The following is a 23,547-nucleotide window of genomic DNA, read 5'->3' on the forward strand; positions in this document are numbered from 1 at the left end:
CTCTTTTTACTCTTTCTTCTTCTTTTTTAAAATTTCATATTTCTTCTCTAACATTTGTTTTGAACTAAAAACCAATTTTGAAAAATTCTGAAAGTTTGCCTTTGGGCTGCGACTAGTAATACAGGAGATTTTTTCAGAAGTTTATGAGATAGTAAAAAAGGGTAAAAAACCCAACAACTTATGTCCTTACCTGGTACCCCTGGGGACTTCAAACAATATAAAATAATGGTATAAAGGAAAAGCATAAGAAATGTTTATAAAAGCTAGAGGATATTATCTTGAAGGAACAATGATTCATGATCTTACTACAGTTTTTTTTTAAATGAATTCTTTCTTATTATAAATTTGCATAACCTAAAATGATTGTATGCTTCTGTATAATAGCTTTAAATATAAACCAGCCAAGTAAAATACACATCCCTTTACTTAAGTGTAGCATTTCTTATACCTAGAATATTTTCCATGAAGGAATAGCAAATAACAAGTAACAGAATTTCCTTTCTGGACTAAAGATGAAGGAAATATGTAATGCATGAGTGAATGAAGCATGGAGACTCATCCTTAAAAATGCAGATATAACTTCTACCTGTGCTCAGAGAGGAAAATATAAAAGGAAGTGCCTGAGTGGAGGAATGGTAACTTCTCTTGCCAGCACTTGTATCGAGGAGCTCTTCTATATAGAGTTGATCTTTTTAAGGTTCTATCTTCAGAAACAAATAGTTTTTTAAAATATGCAATATTTACTCATTTCTCCATTTTTAACTTAAGATATACTAAAACTTAAAAAAAAAAAAACCCAAAAAACAAAAAACAACTGTGGCTGAATAAAGTTGAATAAAGTTCTTTGGTAAAGAGCTCTATACTCCTGACCTGTTGTCTTATTTTGAGAAAGTACTGTCTTATTTTATTTTGTTTCCTCCTTTCTCCCTTTCTTGTAGTAGTTTACCCTGGTGTTATTGACCTTAGATATGTCTCTTTGTCTTACAATTGAGGCATTTCATAATATTGTTGAATTCAGTGTTATTCCATTTTTGGCATTAGCAGACACTTGAGCTCCTGCTATGTACCAAACACTGCTCAGATGTTAGAAGCACAGAGGGAAAAGAAAGAAGGGGTCTCTGTTCTCAATAGCGCTAATATTCTAGAGGGTGATGTAAAGGAAGGATTTTGTTAACAGAAGTATAAAATTAGATATTAAATAGAATCAGACTTAGCTAGTGAAGTGTTATTATTTTAAGAATAATTTAAAGAAAAGAAATTTATTTCAGAACATTGGTTTTAATGAGAGAAACAAAGAGTTTTAACTGAATTTTCTTCCTAAAGATATGTGTGTGCATGTATAAAATAAAAACAGAAAAATGTATAAATAATGTAAGTTAGAAAAATGTAAACGGAAAAAAAGAATGCACACATGGGAGATTCTTTCTCCTTTCCTTTTGCTTCCTAACTTAGCTCCTTTCTCTTCCCTTTTACTAGCCTGCCCTTCTTTCCTTTCTCCTCTATTTTTTACTACTTACCTCATTTCCAAAAGTATTTGACATAATTTCACTAAAATATAGGTCTCTATAGAGTTAAATTAAATGATGAGGGTAATTTAATCAATAATAAATTGGATGGTCATTCTTAAATTCAACAGTGCAGCCGTACACCATCCTATCTCCTAGTGAGAAACAAATACTTTTTATTAGTTAATTAATCTCCTGTTCTTCAGGATCCCTATAATAAATATAGTGTCATATTTCATTGGGCTAAAACCTGTATCACCCTTCAATTTAGTCCAAAGATAATTTGCCAAAATAGTCCCCATCTACTTCTAAATTTGAACATTTCAAAATGGAATTGTGGGTTTCTGCTAAGAATGAGGATAAAAGAGGGATAAAATATATAAGAAAAATATTTGAAAACCTTGAAGGGCTGAGGTAATTTCTTCATTTTACACTGTTTTCCACCCCCCCCCCCCCGGGACAGTCCTCTCCTCAACTTTATTAAGGAAAAATTGACAAATATAATTTTATATTTTTAAAGTGTACAATGTGATGACTGGATATACATCATGAGATGATTACCAAGTTCAAGATAATGAACACATCTGTCACTTTACATATTTAACACTTTTTTAAATGTGTGGTTAAATTTTTAAGATCTAATCCTAACAACTTTCAAATATACAGTTCCACATTAACTACAGTCACCGTGCTGCATATTAGATCCTCAGAACTTATTCTTCTTCATACTTGAGAGTGAACACACTTTGATCTGCCTCTGCTCATTTCAATTTCTCTCCAGCCCTTGCCAACCACTATTTTATTCTTTGTTTCTATGAAGTCAGCTTAAAAAAAAAAAAAAAAAAAAGATTCCACATTTAAGTGATGCCATACAGCACTTGTCTTTCTCTTTTTGGCTTATTTTACTTAGCATATTGTCCTCCAGTTTCATCCATGTTGTAGCAAATGTAGAATTTCTATCTTTTTTATGGTTGAATAATATTCCATTGTGTATGTGTGTGTGTGTACATATATATATATATATATATATATATATGTATATATATTACATTTTCTTTATCAGTTCATTCATGGAACAACATTTAAGTTGTTTCTATATCTTGGCTATTGTAAATAACAGTGCAATGAAAATTAGTATGCAAATATCTCAGTGAGATATTAATTACATTTCTTTGGATATATATATCCAAGATTGGGATTGATGAATCATATGGTAATTCTATTTTTAATTTTTTGAGGAAGTATCATATTGTTTTCTATAATGGGTATACCAATTTACATTCTCATTAACAGTGTATAGGGTTCCCTTACTTTACATCTTCTCCAATATTTGTTAATTTTTGTCTTTTTGATAATAGCCATCTTAACAGGTATAAATTTATATCGTATTATTGGTTTTGAGTTGAATTTCCCTGGTGATTAGTGATGTTTAACACCTTTTTGTATACATTTTGAGCCTTTGGATCTTTTAAAAAAGATTTTATTTATTGATTGATTGATTTGTCAGAAAGAGAGAGAGAGAGAGAAAGCACAATCATGCAGAGTGGCAGGCAGAGGCAGAGAAAGAAGCAGGCTCCCCACTGAGCAAGAATCCCAATGTGGGACTTGATCCCAGGACCCTGTGATCATGACCTGAGCAAAGGAAGTGGCTTAACTGACTGCGCCATCCAGGCATCCCCCTTTGAATGTCTTCTTTGAAAACATGCCTATTCTTTGTGCATTTTGAATTGGATTATTTGTCTTTTTGCTATTGTATTTTAGGAGTTCTTTATATATTTTGATTTGAAGCCATAGTAATCAAAATAGTATGATAATGACACAAAAATAGGCACATAAAGCAGTGGAGTATAAAAGAGAGTCCAGACATAAATCCACACATATATGTCATCAATTAATTTTTGGCAAGAATGCCAAAATACACAATGGGGAAAGGAGAGACTTTTCAATAAATGGTGTTGGGAAAGCTGGATACCCACAAGCACTGACCTGCTGTCTTATACAACTCACAAAAATTAATTCAGAGTGGATTAAAGACTTAAATTTAAGGCCTAAAACTGTTAAGTTCATAGGAGAAAACAGAAAACTATGTCCTTGACATTGGTTTTGACAATGATTTTTTGGATAAGATGCCAAAAACATAGGCAACAAGAGCCAGAATAAACAAGTGAGACTACATCAAAGTAAAGAGCTTCTGCACAGCAAAGGAAATAATCAATACATTGAAAAGGCAACCTACAGAATGAGAGAAAATATTTCCAACACATATATCTGATACAGGATCTATCCAAGGGCAGTTTTCAATTAAAAAGTGACATGTGCAAAGAGTAACTATTAAGCAGAGAGACTGAACTCTCCCTGGACTTGGAACACAAAAATTGAAAAGTCTAGATCTACCAATGCAAGGATTTTAGGGCTAATTTAGGACAAATATCCTGACAATTAGCACAAACTAGGCCCAGGAAACAGAATTTATTTTCTCCCTTTAAGACATTTGCCCTTTTATTAGGCGAAGCAGATGGGATATGGAGAAAACAAACAGAAAGCTGTTGATAAAATTCTGAATAGCTAAGCAGAGTTATTGGTGGTCTCATGGTACTGGGGAGAGAAATTATGTGTTTAGAGGCTGGTAGAGGATGGCCCAGCTTAACAGCCATTAATTTATTCAGGGCTCTGAGAGTTTAAATTTTAAAAGTAAGGGTTAATCAGAGATTTTGAGGTTCTCACAAAGACTAAATTTCATCTGTAAACCAGTTAAGGTTCTGATTGGGTTAAAGTTCTGCCTTCCTACTCTAACTCTGTACTAGAACCACGCCCCTCCCACTACACACAACACTGTTCTGAAGATCATACCAAGAAACTCTCTAACTTTTCATACACAATTTCTGTCATTCAATAAAAGCAACCAGACCAGACTTCCATGTTATACCATGATGCTATAAATGAAACCAATTTTACCCTCCCACTATTAAACAATTAGGAAATAGGGTTAAGTACATAGGAGGCTGTATTTCAATATTGGGCAAAGGCAGCACAGGACTTAAGTCCCTCAAAGAAGTGATACAAATTTAGGCATACAAGGAAAAGACCAATGATAACTATCACAGATTTCTCATTAGAAAAACTGAAGAAAGATACAGAGAAAGAAACTTGCAGTGGGTTCAAGGAAACAAAAATATCATCTATAATTCTATATCTAGATTTACTAAAACCTTTTTCAGACAAACAAAATCTGATAGAATTTATTGCCAGAAGACCTGCATTATAGGAAATATTAATGGATGAAGAAAAATGAGGCCATATGGAACATTGAATTTACACAAAGAATGAGAATGCCTAGAATGGTAAATATACACAGAAATATACATTTAAATCTTAGTTTTTAATATTTTAAAATATATTTAAAAATAATTTAGGGAATTTGTAACATTGATGTAAGAAAATATATAACAGGGGCGCCTGAGTGGCTCAGTGGGTTAAAGCCTCTGCCTTCGGCTCAGGTCATGATCCCAGGGTTCTGGAATCGAGCCCCGCATTGGGCTCTCTGCTTAGTGAGGAGCCTGCTTCCTTCTCTCTCTCTGCCTGCCTCTCTGCCTATTTGTGATCTCTGTGTGTCAAATAAATAAATAAAATCTTTAAAAAAAAGAAAATATATAACAAAAAAGCATAAAAATCAAAAAAGGGAAAATTGAATTAAATGTTGTAAAGTCCTTACATTATATGCAAAGCAGAATAATATTATTTGAAGATAGACAGGAAAACATAGAAGTATAACCACTAACAATGGAAAACACTTATATTTCACCAGGGAACTTAAATCTATAAAACTAATCAAATTCTGAAACTGGAAAATGAAAAAAAAAACCTGAAACTGAAAACTGAAACTGAAAAATAATGTAATAAATGATTTTCAGTGTATATTAAACAGAGTTGTAGAAATGTTATGTGATCTGGATTGTAAATCAGTAGAAACCATATAGTCATATGTCTGTGGAGCAGAAAGAAAAAATATATAAAGTCCAGTTATGCATATATGTATGAATGTAAACTAGTTTATGTTTGAAAAGGAGAAAGGCTAAAACACCAATGACTGAGTAGAAAATGAATATAAACCTAAAGAAAGTAGAAGGAAGAAAATAATAAAGATAAAATCAAAAATCAATGAGAAAACAAACTTTAGAACTGAGAAAATCAACAAAGCCATAAACTGATTCTTTAAGAAAATGCATTGAATTAACAAACACTTCAAGACTGATATGTGTGTGTGTGTGTGTGTGTGTGTGTGTGTGTATGAGAGAGAGACAAGGAGACAGAGTGACAGAGGCAGAGGGAGAGAAAGGCAGAGAGAGAATGAGACAGAGACAGAGAGAGAGGAACATATTACCAATATCAGGAATTAGAAAGAGCAAATCTGTACGGATTCTACAGAGAGTAAATAGGCAAATCTAGGATATTATGAAGAATTTGATGCAAATAAATTTGAAAAAGTAAGTGAAATGGATAAATTTATAGAAAAACATGGCATACCAAGACTTGACAAGTAGAAAATTTATGCAATTCTTTATTAAACAAATTGAATCTTGAATTAAACTCTTCCCACAATGAAAATTTTAGGTCAAATGACTTCTCTATAGATTTGTTTTGTACCTCAAAGAAATAATTCTAATTCTAAATAAACATCTAAAGAATAAAAACAAACAAAAAAACCCATCATAATCTAAATTTGCTAAATGAAGCCAATATTTTGCTAACAAAACATAATGAAGTTATTAAAAGCAGAAAAACTACAAGCCAGTTATCACTCTCATAAATATCAGATATAAGAATTTCTTAAAAAAAAAAAAAGGAACAAATTTAATCTAGAGACATACAGAAAAGAGAATACATCATCACTGACTTGGGTTTATACAAGAAAACCAAGAATATATAAACATTCAAAAACCAATTTTTTATATTAAAAGAATAAAGAGATCAATAGTACATTCATTTCGATTCTCTTCTTGATAAAAATTCTTACCAAGCTATGAGTAGTAGGCATCTTACTTAATTTGACAAAGTATATAAAACACAAAAATGGAAATGACAACAGCTTTGTAGGTACTTTGGAAATATTGGAATTCTATACAATTCAGTTAAAAATGAGGCTAAGATAAGTACTATCACTCCTCTTCAACATTGCACTGGGTCTCCTGCTATGAGTAATATGTCAAAAAGACAGTTCTCCAAAGAAGATATATGAATGGCCAGCAGGTACAGGAAAAGGTGCTCTACATCACTTGTTATTAGAAATGCAAATCAGACCACAATGGGATACTACCTCATATGTGATAGAATGACCATAATCAAAAAGACAATAGATAACAACTGTTGATGTGGATGTGGATAAAACAGAACCCTTGTGTACTGTTGGTCAGAATGTCAATTGCTACAGCCACCATGGAAAACAGTCTGGAGGAGCCTTATAAAATTAAAAATAGAAATATATGACCCAGCAATTCCAGTTTCAGGAGTATAACCAAAGGAAATGAAAATGCTAAGTCAGAAAGATAGCTGCATACCCTTTACATAGCAATATTTACCATAGCCAAGAGGTAGAAACAACCTGTGTCCATTGATGAATAAATGGATAAAGAAATTGTGGTATATACATACAATGGAATATTATTCAGCCATAAGAAACAAGGAAAGCCTACCATTTATGACAATATGGATGGACCGGGAAGGCATTATGTTAAGTGAAATAAGCCAGCTAGAGAATGACAAACACTGCGGGATTCATTTACATGGGTATCTAAACAGTATAGCAACAACAGACAACCCAACCCATAGAAAAAGAGATCAGACATGTGATTAGCAGAGGTGCAAGGTAGGGGACAGGAAATTGGAGGAAGGTGGTCAAAACGTATAAACTTCCAGTTGTAAGATAAATAAGTACCAGGGATGAAATTAATGTATATCAAGATGCCTATAGCTAATGCTGCTTTATAATATAAAGGGAAATTATTAAGAGAGTTAACCCTAAGGGTTTTCATCAAAAGGAAAATTTTTTTTCTTCTTTCTTTTCTTTTTATTGTATCTATGTGAGAAAATGGATATTAGCTGAATCTATTGTGCTAATCATTTCACGGTATATGTAAGTCAAACTATCATGCTTGGGCCTTAAACTTACACAGTGATGTATATCAATTATTTCTCAATAAAACTGAAATAAAAAAAGAAACTGCAATAGAACATATATGTTTAGAAACAGAGGAAATGCAATTGTCATTGTTCACAGAAAATAGTATTTATGTATTTGTAAAATCCCAAAGAATGAATCTACAGATGAACACATTTAGAATTAATAAGATAACTTAATAAGGTCATCTGATAACAGGTCAACATGTATCTAATGATTAATTGTATATCACTAACAATTGGAAAATTAATTTTAAAAATATGTTATTTTCATTAGCAAAATATATCAGTAATATCCCAGGGTTAAGTCTAACAATAGATTTTCAAGTCCTTTAGGCAGAACATATCACTGAGAGTAATGAATTAACCAAATAAATTGGGAGAGCTGTGTATCTATTCTTGTTGTGGGAGATTCAGTATGATTAATGTTTCAGTTTTTTCCATATAACTAAATCTATTCTCACTGAGAACATTAGCAGGTATCTTTTTTTTTTTTTTTGAAACTTGAAACATTGATTTTAAATTGTACCTGGAAATGCAAATGGCGCAAAAGAATTGAGTTGAGGGGATTTTTACTATCACATATCAAGAGAGAGTAAGCCTGATGGTGTGGTAGTGGTCAAGAATAACAAATAGGTTCTTGGAACAAAATAGAGTTTAAACAATGACAAAAGGAGATATAGAGATGCTGCAAGAAAAGGCTGTTCCTTTTAATATATTTTGCAAGGTCAATTGATAACCAAATGTTATAAATTAAGCTTTGGGGGCACCTGGGTGGCTCAGTTGGTTAAGTGACTGCCTTCGACTCAGGCCATGATCCCGGAGTCCCAGAATGGAGTTCCACATTAGGCTCCCTGCTCAGCAGGGAGGCTGATTCTCCTTTTGACCCTACCCCCGCTCATGCATTTCTCCCTCAAATAAATAAATAAATAAATATTTAAAAAAATGTATTTGGGCTCCTGCATCATACCATACACAAAAATCAGTTATAAGTGGATTGTTGATTGAAATGTGAAATGTAAAACAGTATATTTTCTAAAAAGTGCTGTCTATCAGAAATTAAATGTGAGCCACATATGTAATTCATTTTATCATCTATTTTATTTAATGCTATCTATCTGTGATATTATCATTTCAACATATAATCAATGTAATAATTAATGAAATATATTACATTCTTATTTTCAAGAAAATTCTTTAAAAGCTGGTGTATATTTTACATTCATAGCACATCTTAATTTTGACTAGCTGTATTTCAAATTCTCAACAACCACACATAGCTAGTAGCTTCTGTACTGGGCAGGACTGTTCTAGAAGATAACAGAGTATAATATCTTTATGATCTTTGGATAGGCAAAAATCTTTTCAATAATCACAGAATCTTAATTATAAACACAAATAGTACCGCAAATTTAAGAAATTCAGGGTGTCTGGATGGCTCAGTGGGTTAAGCCTCTGCCTTTGGCTCAGGTCATGATCTCAGGATCCTGGGATCGGGTCTCGCATTGGGTTCTCTGCTCAGCGAGGAGTCTGTTTCCCTCCTCTCTCTGCCTGCCTTTCTGCCTACTTGTGACCTTTCTCTGTGTGTCAAATAAATAAATAAAGTCTTCCAAAAAAAAAAAAGAAGTTCTATTCATCACAAACCATTAAAAGTAAAAAGCAAATCTCAAAGTAGAAGATGGTATCTATTATATTAAATATAATGTAGTATATATTATATTTTAATTATATACACACATTTTGGGGTTCCTCAACCTTAGAAATTTTGACATTTTGGACAAGATATTCTTTGTAGTTGGTGGGATATTCTCTTTGTTGTAAGGTGTTTAGTAGCATCCCTGGACTCTTCCCATTGGATGATCTCATCACCTCTCCACTTGTGACAAACAAAAATATCTCTCGACATGTCTAAGTGTCTCTCAGGGGATAAAGCAACACACAACTGAGAACCACTGATACATAAAGTGCATACAAATCATTAAAAAAATGACAGATACAGAGGAGTCAAGATGGTGGAGAAGTAGCAGGCTGAGACGACATCAGGTAGCAAAAGATAAGCTAGATAGCTTATCTAACCATTGCAAACACCTACAAATGCAATGGAAAATCGAAGAGAAGAAGAGCAACAATTCTAGAAACAGAAAATCAATCATTTTCTGAAAAGTAGGACCTGCGGAGAAGTGAATCCAAAGTGACAGGAAGATAGACCGCAGAGGGAGGAGCCAGCTCCTGGCAAGCGGAGGAGCAATGGAGCACAAAATAGGACTTTTAAAAGTCTGCTCCATGGAGGGACATCTCTCCGGAGGCTAAAGGGGGGGAGGGGAAGCCCACGCAGGGTCATCATAACTCCAGGTCCCATGGGGTTACAGAAGGACCGGGGGTGTCTGAGTGTCAGAAAGCTTGCAGGTATTAGAGCAGGGAAAGCTGGCTACAGAGACAAAGCCAAGGAGTGAGCTCTCAACTTGGGTTTACTTGAATCAGTCGCAGGCTGGGTGAGCTCGGAGTGTGGCCGGAGGCCACGGAGATGGAAGTGACCGGGCGCTTTTCTCCAAGTGTGAGCGATTGAGTGCTTTTCTCCAGGCATGACCAGAGGCCAGGGAGATGGGGGCGGTTGGGCGCTTTTCTCTGAGGGCGCACTGAGGAGCAGGACCCCAAGCTCTTGGCTCCTCTGGACCAGAGATTGGGAGACTGCCATCTTCATTCCTGTCCTCCAGAACTCTACCGAAAGCGCTCAGGGAACAAAAGCTCCCAAAAGCAAACCCAAGTGGATTACTCAGCCCAACCCTGGTAACGGCAGTGTAATTCCACCTGGGGCAAAGACACTTGAGAATTACTACAACAGGCCTCTCCCCCAGAAGATCAACAAGAAACCCAGCCAAGACCAACTTCACACACCAAGGAGAACAGTGGAATTCCAGAGGAGTTGAAAGCAAATCTTATCTGGACAAAATGACAAGGCGGAAAAACTCACCACACAAAAAAAAGAACAAGAGGCAGCACCAAAGGCTGGGGATCTAATCAATAGAGACATTGGTAATATGACAGATCTAGAGTTCAGAATGACGATTCTCAAGGTTCTAGCTGGGCTTGAAAAAGGCATAGAAGATATTAGAGAAATCCTCTCTGGAGAGAAAAAAGCCCTTTCTGAAGAAATAAAAGAACTAAAATCTAACCAAGTTGAAATATAAAAAGCTATTAATGAGATGCAATAAAAGATGGAAGCTCTTACTGCTAGGATAAATGAGACAGAAGAAAGAATTAGTGACATAGAAGACCATATGACAGAGAAAAAAGACTCTGAGCAAAAGAGATACAAACAAATACTGGACCATGAGGAGAGAATTTGAGAGATAAGTGACACCATAAAACGACACAACATTAGAATAATTGGGATTCCAGAAGAAGAAAAAAGAGAGAGGGGAGAAGAAGGTATATTGGAGAGAATTATTGGAGAGAATTTCCCTAATATGGCAAAGGGAACGCACATCAAATTCCAGGAGATGTTAAGAATGCCCCTAAAAATCAATAAAAATAGGTCCACACCTCATCACCTAAAAGTAAAGTTTACAAGTCTTAGGGACAAAGAGAAAATCCTGAAAAGCAGCCAGGGAAAAGAAATCTGTAACATACAATGGTAAAAATATTAGATTGGCAGCAGACTTATCCACAGAGACCTGGCAGGCCAGAAAGAGCTGGCATGATATATTCAGAGCAGTAAATGAGAAAAACATGCAGCTAAGAATACTATATCCAGCTAGGCTATCACTGAAAATATAAGGAGAGAGAAAAAGCTTCCAAGAAAACAAAAACTATAAGAATTTGCAAACACCAAACCAGCACTTCAGGAAATATTGAAAGGGGTCCTTTAAGCAAAGAGAGACCCTAAAAGTAGTAGATCAGAGAGGAACAGACAATATACAGTAACAGTCACCTTACAGGCAATACAATGGCACTAAACTCATATCTCTCAATAGTTACCCTCAATGTTAATGGGCTAAATGTCCCAATACAAAAGACACAGGGTATCAGAATGGATAAAAAAACAAAACCCATCAATATGCTGCCTACAAGAAACACATTTTAGACCCGAAGACACCTCCAGATTCAAAGTGAAGGGTGGAAAAGAATTTACCATGCTAATGGACATCAGAAGAAAGCAGGAGTGGCAATCCTTATATCAGATCAATTAGATTTTAAGCCAAAGACTATAATAAGAGATGAGGAAGGACACTATATCATACTCAAAGGGTCTGTCCAACAAGAAGACCTAACAATTTTAAATATCTATGCATCTAACATGGGAGCAGCCAACTATATAAATCAATTAATAACAAAATCAAAGAAATACATTGACAATAATACAATAATAGTAGGGGACTTTACCACTCCCCTCACTGAAATGGACAGATCATCTAAGCAAAAGATCAACAAGGAAATAAAGGCCTTAAATGACACGCTGGACCAGATGGACATCACAGATATATTCAGAACATTCCATCCCAAAGCAACAGAATATACATTCTTCTCTAGTGCACATGGAACATTCTCCAGAGTAGACCACATCCTGGGTCATAAATCAAGTCTCAGTTGGTATCAAAGATTGGGATCATTCCCTGCATATTTTCAGACCACAATGCTCTAAAGCTAGAACTCAATCACAAGAGGAAATTTGGAAAGAACCCAAATAAATGGAAACTAAACAGCATCCTTCTAAAAAATAAATGGGTCAATCGGGAAATTAAAGAAGAATTTAAAAAATTAATGGAAACAAATGAGAATGAAAACACAGCAGTTAAAATCTGTGGGACACAACAAAGGCAGTCCTGAGAGTAAAATATATAGTGATACAAGCTTTTCTCAAGGACAAGAAAGTTCTCAAATACACAACCTAACCCTACACCTAAAGGAGCTGGAGAAAGATGAAGAAAGAAACCCTAAACCCAGCAGGAGAAGAGAAATCATAAAGATCAGAGCAGAAATCAATGAAATAGAAACCAAAAACACAATAGAACAAATCAACGAAACTAGGAGCTGGTTCTTTGAAAGAATTACTAAAATTGATAAGCCCAGGCCAGACTTATCAAAAAGAAAAGAGAAAGGAACCAAATAAATAAAATCATGCATGAAAGAGGAGAGATCACAACTAACACCAAAGAAATACAAACAACTATAAGAACATACTATGAGCAACTCTACACCAACAATTTGACAATCTGGAAGAAATGGATGCATTCCTAGAGACATATAAACTACCACAACTGAACCAGGAAGAAATAGAAAACCTGGACAGACCCATAACGAGTAAGGAGATTGAAACAGTCATCAAAAATCTCCAAACAAGAGGGGGAGGAGTCAAGATGGCAGAGAAGTAGCAGGCTGAGACTACATCAGCTAGCAGGAGATCAACTAGATAGCTTATCTAAAGATTGCAAACACCTGCAAATCCATCGGCAGATCGAAGAGAAGAAGAACAACAATTCTGGAAACAGAAAAACGATCATTTTCTGAAAGGTAGGACCGGCGGAGAAGTGAATCCAAAGCGATGGGAAGATAGACCTCGGGGGAAGGGGCTGGCTCCCGGCATGTGGCAGAGCAACGGCGCACAAAATCAGGACTTTTGAAAGTCTGTTCCGCTGAGGGACATCGCTCCAGAGGCTAAACTGGGGCGAAGCCCACGCGGGGTCAGCGTGGTCTCAGGTCCCGCAGGGTCACAGAAGGATCAGGGAGTCTGAGTGTCGCAGAGCTTACAGTTTTTGGAATGAGGAAGCCGGCTACAGAGACAGAGCTAACAGTGAACTCAAAGCTCGGGTTACCTTGAACCGGTCGCAGGCTCGGTGAGCTCGGAGTGCAGCCAGAGTTCAGGCAGACGGGAGTAACTGGGCGCTGTACTCTGAGGGTGCACTGAGGAGTGGGAGCCCGGGCTCTTGGCTCCTCCGGGCCGGAGACCAAGAGGCCACCATTTGTATTCCCGTCCTCCGGAACTCTACGGAAAGCGCTCAGGGAACAAGAAGCAAACCCGAGCTGATTACTCAGCGCAGCCCCTGGTAAGGGCAGTGCAGTTCTGCCTGGAGCAAAGACACTTGAGAATCACTACACCAGGCCCCTCACCCAGAAAATCAACAAGAAATCCAGTCAATACCAAGTTCACCTATCAAGGAGTGCGGTTTCAATACCAAGGAGAGCAGCAGAATTCCAGAGGAGGAGAACGCAAAGCACGGAACTCATGGCTTTCTCCCTGTAATTTTTTTTAGTCTTGCAGTTAATTTAATTTTTTTCTTTTTCATTAATTTTTTTCTTACCTTCTGGTAAAATTTTTTTTTAACTTTTACCCTTTTCTTTTTAACGTTTTTTAACCAGTTTATCTAATATATATATTTTTTCTTTTTTATATTTTTCTTTATTCGTTTTTTTTTTTTAAATTCTTTTCTTCTCTCTTTTTTTCTTTCTCCCTTTTGAACCTCTTTTTATCCCCTTTCTCCCCCCTCACAATTTGGGATCTCTTCTAATTTGGTTAAAGCATATTTTCCTGGGGTTGTTGCCACCCTTTCAGTATTTTACTTGCTCCTTCATATACTCTTATCTGGACAAAATGACAAGACGGAAAAATTCACCACAAAAAAAAAAGAACAAGAGGCAGTACCGAAGGCTAGGGACCTAATCAATACAGACATTGGTAATATGTCAGACCTAGAGTTCAGAATGACAATTCTCAAGGTTCTAGCTGGGCTTGAAAAAGGCATGGAAGACATTAGAGAAACCCTCTCGGGAGATATAAAAGCCCTTTCTAGAGAAATAAAAGAACTAAAATCTAACCAAGTTGAAATTAAAAAAGCTATTAATGAGGTGCAATAAAAAATGGAGGCTCTCACTGCTAGGATAAATGAGGCAAAAGAAAGAATTAGTGATATAGAAGACCAAATGACAGAGAATAAAGAAGCTGAGCAAAAGAGGGACAAACAGCTACTGGACCACGAGGGGAGAATTCGAGAGATAAGTGACACCATAAGACGAAACAACATTAGAATAATTGGGATTCCAGAAGAAGAAGAAAGAGAGAGGGGAGCAGAAGGTATACTGGAGAGAATTATTGGAGAGAATTTCCCCAATATGGCAAAGGAAACGAACATCAAAATTCAGGAGGTTCAGAGAACGCCCCTCAAAATCAATAAGAATAGGCCCACATCCCATCACCTAATAGTTAAAATTACAAGTCTCAGTGACAAAGAGAAAATCCTGAAAGCAGCCCGGGAAAAGAAGTTTGTAACATACAATGGTAAAAATATTAGATTGGCAGCAGACTTATCCACAGAGACCTGGCAGGCCAGAAAGAGCTGGCATGACATTTTCAGAGCACTAAATGAGAGAAAAATGCAGCCAAGAATACTATATCCAACTAGGCTATCATTGAAAATAGAAGGAGAGATTAAAAGCTTCCAGGACAAACAAAAACTGAAAGAATTTGCAAACACCAAACCAGCTCTACAGGAAATATTGAAAGGGGTCCTCTACGCAAAGAGAGAGCCTACAAGTGGTAGATCAGAAAGGAACAGAGACCATATACAGTAACAGTCACCTTACAGGCAATACAATGGCACTAAATTCATATCTCTCAATAGTTACCCTGAATGTTAATGGGCTAAATGCCCCTGTCAAAAGACACAGGGTATCAGAATGGATAAAAAAACAAAACCCATCTATATGTTGCCTCCAAGAAACTCATTTTAAGCCCGAAGACACCTCCAGATTTAAAGTGAGGGGGTGGAAAAGAATTTACCATGCTAATGGACATCAGAAGAAAGCAGGAGTGGCAATCCTTATATCAGATCAATTAGATTTTAAGCCAAAGACTATAATAAGAGATGAGGAAGGACACTATATCATACTCAAAGGGTCTGTCCAACAAGAAGATCTAACAATTTTAAATATCTATGCCCCCAACGTGGGAGCAGCGAACTGTATAAACCAATTAATAACAAAATCAAAGAAACACATCAACAATAATACAATAATAGTAGGGGACTTTAACACTCCCCTCACTGAAATGGACAGATCATCCAAGCAAAAGATCAGCAAGGATATAAAGGCCTTAAACGACACACTGGATCAGATGGACATCACAGATATATTCAGAACATTTCATCCCAAAGCAACAGAATACACATTCTTCTCTAGTGCACATTGAACATTCTCCAGAATAGATCACATCCTCGGTCCTAAATCAGGACTCAAATGGTATCAAAAGATTGGGATCATTCCCTGCATATTTTCAGACCACAATGCTCTAAAGCTAGAACTCAACCAGAAAAGGAAGTTTGGAAAGAACCCAAATACATGGAGACTAAACAGCATCCTTCTAAAGAATGAATGGGTCAACCGGGAAATTAAAGAAGAATTTAAAAAATTCATGGAAACAAATGATAATGAAAATACAATGGTTCAAAATCTGTGGGACACAACAAAGGCAGTCCTGAGAGGAAAATATATAGCAGTACAAGCCTTTCTTAAGAAACAAGAAAGGTCTCATGTACACAAACTAACCCTACACCTAAAGGAGCTGGAGAAAGAACAAGAAAGAAACCCTAAGCCCAGCAGGAGAAGAGAAATCATAAAGATCAGAGCAGAAATCAATGAAATAGAAACCAAAAACACAATAGAACAAATCAACGAAACTTGGAGATGGTTCTTTGAAAGAATTACTAAAATTGATAAACCCCTGGCCCGACTTATCAAAAAGAAAAGAGAAAGGACCCAAATAAATAAAATCATGAATGAAAGAGGAGAGATCACAACTAACACCAAAGAAATACAAACTATTATAAGAACATACTATGAGCAACTCTACGCCAACAAACTTGACAATCTGAAAGAAATGGATGCATTCCTAGAAACATATAAACTACCACAACTGTACCAGGAAGAAATAGAAAGCCTGAACAGACCCATGACCAGTAAGGAGATTGAAACAGTCATTAAAAATCTCCAAACAAACAAAAGTCCAGGGCCAGATGGCTTCCCAGGGGAATTCTACCAAACATTTAAAGAAGAACTAATTCCTATTCTCCTGAAACTCTTCCAAAAAATAGAAATTGAAGTAAAACTTCCAAACTCATTTTATGTGGCCAGCATCACCTTTATCCCCAAACCAGACAAGGATCCCATCAAAAAAGAGAACTACAGACCAATATCCTTGATATACACACATGCGAAAATTCTCACCAGAATACTAGCCAATAGGATTCAACAGTACATTAAAAGGATTATTCACCACGACCAAGTGGGATTTATTCCAGGGCTGCAAGGTTGGTTCAACATCCGCAAATCAGTCAATGTGATACAACACATCAATAAAGAAAGAACAAGAACCATATGATACTCTCAATAGATGCTGAAAAAGCATTTGACAAAGTACAGCATCCCTTCCTGATCAAAACTCTTCAAAGTGTAGGGATAGAGGGCACATACCTAAATATCATCAAAGCCATCTATGAAAAACCCACCGCAAATATCATTCTCAATGGAGAAAAACTGAAAGCTTTTCCGCTAAGGTCAGGAACACGGCAGGGATGTCCATTATCACCACTGCTATTCAACATAGTACTAGAGGTCCTAGCCTCAGCAATCAGACAACAAAAGGAAATTAAAGGCATCCAAATCGGCAAAGAAGAAGTCAAATTATCACTCTTCGCAGATGATATGATACTATATGTGGAAAACCCAAAAGACTCCACTCCAAAACTGCTAGAACTTATACAGCAATTCAGTAAAGTGTCAGGATATAAAATCAATGCACAGAAATCAGTTGCATTTCTCTACACCAACAGCAAGATAGAAGAAAGAGAAATTAAGGAGTCCGTCCCATTTACAATTGCACCCAAAACCATAACATACCTAGGAATGAACCTAACCAAAGAGGCTAAGAATCTATACTCAGAAATCTATAAAGTACTCATGAAAGAAATAGAGTAAGACACAAAGAAATGGAAAAATATTCCATGCTCATGGATTGGAAGAACAAATATTGTGAAAATGTCTATTCTACCTAAAGCAATCTACACATTTAATGCAATTCCTATCAAAGTACCATCCATCTTTTTCAAAGTAATGGAACAAATAATTCTAAAATTTATATGGAACCAGAAAAGACCTCGAATAGCCAAAGGAATATTGAAAAAGAAAGCCAAAGTTGGTGGCATCACAATTCCAGACTTCAAGCTCTATTACAAGCTGTCATCATCAAGAGAGTATGGTAGTGGCTCAAAAACAGACACATAGATCAATGGAACAGAAGAGAGAGCCCAGAAACAGACCCTCTACTCTATGGTCTACTAATCTTTGACAAAGCAGGAAAGAATGTCCAATGGAAAAAAGACAGCCTCTTCAATAAATGGTGCTGGGAAAATTGGACAGCCACATGCAGAAAAATGAAATTGGACCATTTCCTTACACCACACACAAAAATAGACTCAAAATGGATGAAGGACCTCAATGTGAGAAAGGAATCCATCCAAATCTTTGAGGAGAACACACGCAGCAACCTCTTCGACCTCTGCCGCAGCAACTTCCTCCTAGGAACATCAGCAAAGACAACAGAAGCAAGGGCAAAAATGAACTATTGAGATTTCATCAAGATCAAAAGCTTTTGCACAGCAAAGAAACAGTTAACAAAACGAAGAGACAACTGACAGAATGGGAGAAGATATTTGCAAACAACATATCAGATAAAGGGCTAGTGTCCAAAATCTATAAAGAGCTTAGCAAACTCAACACCCAAATAACAAATAATCCAATCAAGAAATGGGCAGTGGACATGAACAGACATTTCTGCAAAGAAGACATCCAGATGGCCAACAGACACATGAAAAAATGCTCCACATCACTTGGCATCAGGGAAATACAAATTAAAACCACAATGAGATAACACCTCACACCAGTCAGAATGGCTAAAATTAACAAGTCAGGAAGGGACAGATGCTGGCGAGGATGTGGAGAGAGGGGAACCCTCCTACACTGTTGGTGGGAATGCAAGCTGGTGCAACCACTCTGGAAAACCGTGTGGAGGTTCCTCAAAAAACTGAAAATAGAGCTACCCTCTGACCCAGCAATTGCACTACTGGGTATATATCCTAAAGATACAAACATGGTGCTCTGAAGGGGCATGTTTATAGCAGCAATGTCCACACTAGCCAAACTATGGAATGAACCTAGATGTCTATCTACAGATGAATGGATAAAGAAGAGGGGGTTTATATACACAATGGAATACTATACAGCCATCAAAATAAATGAAATCTTGCCATTTGCGACGACGTGGATGGAACTAGAGGGTATCATGCTTAGCAAAATAAGTCAAGCGGAGAAAGACAACTATCATATGATCTCCCTGATATGAGGAAGTGGAGATGCAACGTGGGGGGCTTGGGGGATAGAAAAAGAAAAAAATGAAAGAAGATGGGATTGAGAGGGAGACAAACCATAAAAGACTCCATCTCAAAAAACACACTGAGGTTTGCTGGGGGAAGGGGGTCAGGCGAGGGTGGTGGGGATATGGACATTGGGGAGGGTATGTGCTATGATGAGTGCTGTGAAATGTGTAAACCTGGCGATTCACCGGTCTGTACCCCTGGGGATAAAAATACATTATATGTTTATTAAAAAAAAATAAATTAATTAAATTTAAAAAAATGACATGTATAATTCTATAGAAAACATAGGGAGAATATTTGATTAAGCACTTTTTTTTTTTTTAAAGAGAGGAAAGAGAGAATGGGGAGAGGGCCCAAAGGAGAGGGAGAGAGAATCTTAGGCAGGCTCCATGCTCAGCCCAGAACTTGCCTGATGCAGGGCCCATCTCACAACCCTGAAATCATGCCCTCACCCAAAATCAAGAGTCAGATACTTAACCGCCTGAGCTACCTAGGTGCCCCTTGAATAAGCACTTCTTAAAAGATTTTCAAATATCCAAAAAGATATAAAAAATATAAAACATTCTTAGCCTCCTCATTCATTCAGGAAATGCAAATTAAAACTACAATGTGATATGACTATACTGCGGCCAGAATGGCTAAATTATACACAGGAACTTCTACACGAGAACAAATGGAATAAATGGAAGTCTGTGGGACAGCTGGAAGCTTTATGAGCTGATGGTGGGAGCTTATGTTTGTACAATCACATTGGAAAACTGGTGAAAAACTACTAAAGCTGAGCTTATCATACTCTCTCCCCCAGCAATTCTATACTTAGGTACATTCTCCTACAGATATTTGTATGTATGTGTGTTAAACATGACTACAAGGATGTTTGTAATAGCATCGGTAATAAAAGCTAACACCTCAAAACAATTCAAATGTATAAAAATAATTGTTGCATGGAATGTAGCAATGGAAATAAGTGAACTGCGGCTATTTGCAGTCATATGGATGAATTTCACGATCATAATGTTGAGCAAATAAACCAGACATAATAAATATGAACTGTATAATTCTATTAATAAAAGTTCAGAGGCAAGTAAGTCCAATCTATGGTAAATAGAAAGACAATTCCTTGTGGAGAAGGGAGAAAATACCCTCTGGGATGGATGGGACACTTGGGCCAATTAACTGGTCTAGTAATTTGTCTCAGAGATGGTTACACTGGTGTGCTCACTTTCTGAAAATTTACGGCTTGTCCATTATTTTTTTAAAAAAGTTTAAATTGAGCCTTTTATTTATTTTTTAAATTATTTTATTTATCTGTTACAGAGAGAGAGCACAAGCAGGGGAGTGACAGGGAGAAGGAGAGGGGGAAGCACGCACGGGGCTCTATCCCAGGACCCTGAGATGATGACCTGAGCAAAAGGTTTAATGGACTGAGCCACCCAGGTGCCCCTAAATTGAGCCTTTTCAATATCATCATGTAAGAAGGAGTACTTTTTAATAAATTATAAACTAGTTTGTCTCATCTTGATCAGTCTAAATATTTATGAAAATATTTTTTAAAAGATGTGTAGATAAATATCTAGAAAACAAATACCTTTTTTTAATGAGTAGATAGGCAGAAGCCTATAATAATATTGCAGAGATAATATTACAGAGATGATAAAGGTATGCTTGGCATATTTATAATTACCATCCTTGTAGCTTCTGAGTGGGTGTGGCACAAGGCTGCAGGACATTTTTCCTTAGATTATGGTTTAAATCTCTGTGTGCCAAAGGGTCATGTGTCAGACAAATGTGTTCCTAAGTATAAGCATACAAATCAGTAGTATATTTTTTAAAAAATAAAATGGAGAAAACAGTAATTAATCTCAGTATCTTTAATAAACTCACATGAATTACTTGAGTAATGTTATCTCTACTGAAATATTTTTTTAATTTTTATTTAATTTTATTTTTATTTTATTATTTTATTTATTTACCTCTATGGAGGTTATTTTTTAATTAATTTTTTATTAATAAATGGCAAATATAGGAAATTTTTATGAAAATGTTTTAATCTTTTAAGATTACTTTTGTTTTCAGAAACCCAGTGTTTATAGGAAAAGAGCTTAATGCAAGCTCAACTTGAAAATTAAACACTTTGTGAAATATAACATAAAAATGTTGATAATTGATTATTTTAATGTATATGAAGGACTAGTAGTATACTTAGCATATTCACAATAAATATAAGTTGAATGGCTGAATAAATGAATAAATTACACATGACTACCAAAACCTAAATCTGACCTTGGGAAGGCTCTAAGGCAATAGTTCATTATCCTTGCAGGAAGCTGTCCAATTTTCTAAAAAGCAACTTCTCGTTAGAGATATTTAGATGATATCTATCACTTCTTTCATTTTTGGTTTATTAGATAATTGACCAAGAACAAAAACAAAGCATAATGAAGCTCTTTGTTAGACTAAGATAGAAAAAGGAAGCTAAGGTAAGTATTTAAACACAACTGGATTATGTTTTCAACTGTGTAATCAGCAGAACACCCGTGCAAAGGAAAGCCGGTAACTTTGAAATGGAAATGATTACTGAAATGCACTTCTAAAACCAAAGTTGAAAGAAAATCCCTCTTTAGCTTAACTAATTAGCACCTCCTCCCTTGAGTAATGTATTTGGTGGTTTCTTTAAACTTCAATGTCACCATTTTAAGGTGACATAACTGATAATATACAAACACTTTATCACATATCAGCCCTTGTTTTAGCAGTTGACACACGAAAGAAGAAACCACAAACACTGGCATGAGTGGACGAGGAAGTATTTTTTGAAAGAAATGTTTTTATTAAAAATATGTCATATTGGTGTAGCTGTTTACATTTTAAGCACTTTTGTGTTTGCTTTATTCTCTTGACCACAATGTTTAGTGAGCAGGATTATCATTTCTACTTTTTAGGTAAGGACATGAAGTGTCAGATAAACTTGGTGACATGCTCATGGTGTCACTCTCTTTTTTTTTTTTTTTTTTAAGATTTTATTTGTTTATTTGAGAGAGAGACAGTGACAGAGAGCATGAGCAAGGAGAAGGTCAGAGAGAGAAGCAGACTCCCCGTGTAGCTGGGAGCCTGATTCGGGCCTCGATCCCGGGACTCCAGGATCATGACCTGAGCCGAAGGCAGTCGTCCAACCAACTGAGCCACCCAGGCGTCCCTCTCATGGTGTCTCTTACAAATAGCTTTTCAAAGAACCAACACCAGGAATTGGTGTTGTATTTCTAGTCCAAGATTTTAATTTTTCTGCAAGGCTTCATCAGTTCTGGTTGTTTTAATGGTGCGGTAACAAGCTAATATTTTTTATACTTCATTTTAAAATTATACCAGTTTACATAAATACACTGGACTTCAAATGAATGATCATATACACATGATCCAAATAACTGAGTATTGGAGGTATTGTCTAATAGATTTGGGTAGATAACACTGAAAAATACATTTTGAAATCTACAGAATTTTAAATTATTTTGAGTTATTAAATTGATAAAAACTTAATAAAACTTAATATTTATTCATTGAGCAATCAACCCAGTTGAGATCCAGAGTGAGACTCTCTCAGTGGGCTAGTGACAAATGAAGGATTCTGAACTTTTCTTTTTTTTTTTTCTTTTTAGATTTTATTGATTTATTTGACAGATAGAGATCACAAGTAGGTAGAGAGGCAGGCAGAGAGAGAGAAAGAGGAGGAAGCAGGCTCCCAGCTGAGCAGAGAGCCCGATGCGGGGCTCCATCCCAGGACTCTGGGAACATGACCTAAGCTAAAGGCAGAGGCTTCAGAAGATTCTGAACTTCTTTCAGTGGTCAGAGGCAAACAGGCAGGTATGTGAAAAGGACAGGTTTTGATGGGTCAAGAATCCCTCTAAACACACCTTTGTCATGGAGACATGAGGACTGCTTCTGCCTACTCCTTGATGGTTATCCTGAGTTGATAGGGACTTCATTTATTGACCTAAATTTTCTGAGTACTTGCTATAAGCTAGGTACTCTGCTCAGTGCTAGGGACATAAATGATACAGTACAGTATGGCCCTTAATTAGCTCATAATCTCCAGGTGGAAACAAACATGTAAAGTCCAATATTTACAGTTCAATATAACAAGTGCCCTAATAGAGGTTTATAAAAATGCCATGGTAACCCAGGGGATTAAATTTGCAGCTAAGAAGTAGAGATATGCAAATCTTAACAAGTAGGCAGCATTAGAGCAAAGCCTGTAGGATTAATATATTTCTAGGCATAGAGACAAAAGAGACTATTCTGGACAGGGAAAATTGCTTATATATTGGTATAGCTTGGAGTATTATTGGAATGAGTGGGAAGTTGTGTATGGCTGGTGGTGGTGCTTAACTTGTGCTCTGTGGACAACAGTAGTAGAATATGAATATGGATATATAGGTTGCTGTAAAATT

Source organism: Mustela lutreola, chromosome 1 (assembly GCF_030435805.1).
Source record: "Mustela lutreola isolate mMusLut2 chromosome 1, mMusLut2.pri, whole genome shotgun sequence".
Taxonomy (NCBI): Eukaryota; Metazoa; Chordata; class Mammalia; order Carnivora; family Mustelidae; genus Mustela; species Mustela lutreola.